We start from the raw sequence: 3,407 nt of genomic DNA, 5'->3' as shown, positions 1-3,407 counted from the left end.
TTTGAAACAGGGTCTCACTTCGTTGCCCAGGCTGGAGTACCATGTTACAATCTCGGCTCATTACAACCTCTGCCTCCCAGGTTCAAGGGATCCTCCCACCTCAGCCTTACAAGGAGTTGGGACTACAGGCACGTGCCACCACGTCCAGCTAATTTTTGCATTTTTTTATAGAGACAGGGTTTCACCATGTTGTACAAGTTGGTCTCAAACTCCTGAGCTCAAGTGAGCTATTGCTTTGGCTTCCCAAAGTGCTTGGATTACAGATGTGAGCCACTGTACCTAGCCCCAGAAATGCTTTCCTAAGCCTAACTATGTAATACTAGTTGTAGTTTAGATTCTTGGATGTTAATTTAAAATACTCTCATAGGGCCAGGTATGGTGGCTCACATCTGTAATCCCAGCGCTCTGGGAGGTCTAGATGGGAGGACTGCTTGAATCCAGGAGTTTGAGACCAGTCTGGACAACATAACAAGATCCTGTCTCTAAAAGTAAAATAAAATACTCTTTATTTAAACAGTATATAAACTGTCAACCACAGACCAACCATTCAATAGAAAAGAAAAGAAAAACAAATACAAACTTAAAGTCTATCATTGTTTCCAGTAATTCTAGAACATATAAATGCTAAAATGTGGGAAAACTGCTATGCTGACATGTTTGAAAAGGATTCTATTCTGGATTTGCTATGGGCCAAATACAGTAGGCCATAATGTAGTCTTAAGAATACTTTTCCCACCCGGGCACGGTGGCTTATGCCTGTAATCCTAGCACTTTGGGAGGTCCAGGCAGGTGGATCACAAGGTCAAGAGATCAAGAAAATCCTGGCCAAACGGTGAAACCCTGTCTCTACCAAAAATACGAAAGTTAGCTGGGCGTGGTGGTGTGCACCTGTAGTCCCAGCTACAGGAGGCTGAGGCAAGAGAATCGCCTAAACCCGAGAGGCCGGGAGATTACAGTGAGCAGAGATTGCGCTACTGCACTCCAGCCTGGAAACAGAACCAGATTCTGTCTCAAAAAAAAAAAAAAAGAGACAGAGAGAATACTTTTCCCAGCCAGTCACAGTGGCTCACGCCTGCAATCCCAACACTTTGGGAGGCTGAGGCCAGGAGTTGAAGACCAGCCTGACCAACATGGTAAAACGCCGCCTCTACTAAAAATACAAAATTAGCCATACATGGTGGCACACACCTGTAAATCCAGCTATTCAGGAGGCTGAGGCAGGAAAATTGTTTGAACCCCAGAGGTGAAAGCTGCAGTGAGCCAACACCATGCCATTGCACTCCAGCCTGGGTAACAAGAGCGAAACTCCGTCTCAAAAAAACAAACAAAAAAAACCACAAGAGACTGTTGAATGTCAAGTTTTACAGGCAGCCTGGACAACATAGGGAGACACTATCTACACACACACACACACACACACACACACACACACACACACACACAAAAGCTGGGTATGGCATGGGCCTGTAGTCCCAGCTATTGGGGCGGGGCCAGGGAGGTGGGAGGCTGAGTTGAGAGGATGGCTTAACTGGGAAGTTGAGGCTGCAGAGGGCCATGATGACGCCACTGTACTCCAGCCTGGGTGACACAGCAAGACTATCTCAGAAAAAAAAGAAAAAAGTCAAGAATGCATTCTTGAGGAATTCCACAAACAAAATGCACCAAATACAGCCAAAGAGTTTTCTGCTATCCAAGTGGAAAGCTATGAAGAAAGAGAACAGAAGCAGGAGGACACTCATTTTCATCTCCTACTCTTTCAAGAAGAAAGATTCAGTATTTTTTAAAAAGTCTAGCCAGGCGCGGTGGCTCACGCCTATAATCCTAGCACTTTGGGAGGCTGAGGTGGGGGGATCACCTGAGGTCAGGAGTTCAAGACCAGCCTGGCCATCCTGGTGAAACCCCATCTTTAAAAATAATAATAATAAAATAAAAAATAAATAAAAAGTCTGAACACTGGTAAGGCAAGACACAAGTCCTGCCCATAATATTGCACTTCTTTCCTAGGTAACAAATCAAATGACACATAAAAGTACGATATCTACCATTCAACCCCCAGGCATCAGCAGAGAGCTCACATTCTGCTGGCTAAGGCAAAAAAGTGTACTGTATTTCCAGGGAGCCTACAGAGTTCTGAGCCCTATTCCCATAATCCTCCTATTTGAATCTACACAAAGCCCCATGGGTCTAAGAAACAGATTATACAGCAGGCAGGAACACTCCTAGGTATGCAAACATGTTAAGGATCAAAAAAAGAAAAGAGTAAATATAGGGACCATACTATCTTTGCCAAGAAGTGATTTGTTTAAAAATTTAAAAAAAGAAATCCAGTTTACCTCCTTGTGCAATTCCTAATAAATTGCTGAGAAGTGATCTTATACAGGACTCTTGTATAATTTATTCTGATGCTCATAATCCAGAAAAATACAAGGTTGTGATAAAAGCTTTTTCAACTCAACACAGTCATTTCAGCTTTCTTACCCTGTGGTCCACCTCTAGAAATAATTTCAGTGAATTGTTGCATTCAGAGGCATTTCTAAAAATGAATATATAGTGCCAGATTAATAAACTGTAAATTAGACAGCAAACTTTCAAAAACCCTGGAAAGGTTTTGCTGTTGGTTTTTCTTTTTGAGTTTACCATATCCTGTAAAAAAATAAGAAAGCACAACTATGTTCAAGGTGCAAGATTATTAGGGAGCAGCACACATACAAAGTACAATGAAGCAGCTTCAGGACAAGTCAAATCTGGAAAGACAACAATTATTAAAATGTTACTACCTGTACTTAGGGTATCATTTTAAGTGATTTGAATTCTAATATTTTAAGGTACATCTGTCATATTAAAGCTAAATCTGAGGCATAGATGGTTGACTGGAAATGTTATTTTACCAACGTCTAGAGAACTTAAGCTTTCTCATGGGTTGTACTGCTGCAGCAGCTCTCCTGAAAAATGAGAGTAGATTCCTTTGGACAGTAGTAAGAATTAATCACAATTATGACTAATGCAGTAAGCTTCTAAGGAATTAAGTGTACAAGAACTACAAGTCCTAAAACTTCTGTCCAAAAGATAGTCAAGAAGCAGCTGGACAAACTTAAAGTTAAGGATGACTTTGTTGCCGGGCATGGTGGCTCACGCCTGTAATCCCAGCACTTTGGGAGGCCAAGGTAGGCGGGTCACAAGGTCAAGAGATCAAGACCATCCTGGCCAACAAAGTAAAACTCGTCTCTACTAAAATATAAAAATTAGCTGGGCGTGGTGACACATGTCTGTAGTTCCAGCTGCTCGGGAGGCTGAGGCAGGAGAATTGCTTGAGCCCGGGAGGTGGAGGTTGCAGTGAGCCGAGATCGCTCCACTGCACTCCAGCCTGGCGTCTGGTGACAGAGCAAGACTCTGTCTCAAAAAAAAAA

At 42.6% G+C, this 3,407-nt stretch overlaps 1 protein-coding gene across 3 annotated transcripts in view; it reads right to left on the bottom strand.

The window, feature by feature from the left end:
* RAF1 (Raf-1 proto-oncogene, serine/threonine kinase) overlaps positions 1–3,407 on the bottom strand; it is a 90,842-nt gene that overhangs the window by 56,905 nt on the left and 30,530 nt on the right. Inside the window, exon 2 of one of the 3 annotated variants that reach the window (XM_017501436.2) lies at positions 2,479–2,533. The exons of the other annotated variants lie outside the window; for them this stretch is intronic. The gene's annotated coding sequence lies outside the window, so the exon portion shown is untranslated. The remainder of the gene's footprint in view (positions 1–2,478; positions 2,534–3,407) is intronic. 3 annotated transcript variants of the gene reach the window in all.

The sequence above is a fragment of the Cebus imitator genome, unplaced genomic scaffold (assembly GCF_001604975.1).
Source record: "Cebus imitator isolate Cc_AM_T3 unplaced genomic scaffold, Cebus_imitator-1.0 Scaffold281, whole genome shotgun sequence".
In the NCBI taxonomy this organism is placed as follows: Eukaryota; Metazoa; Chordata; class Mammalia; order Primates; family Cebidae; genus Cebus; species Cebus imitator.
The sequence above is the reverse complement of the archived record's forward strand: the minus strand, read 5'-3'. Positions and strand labels throughout refer to the sequence as shown.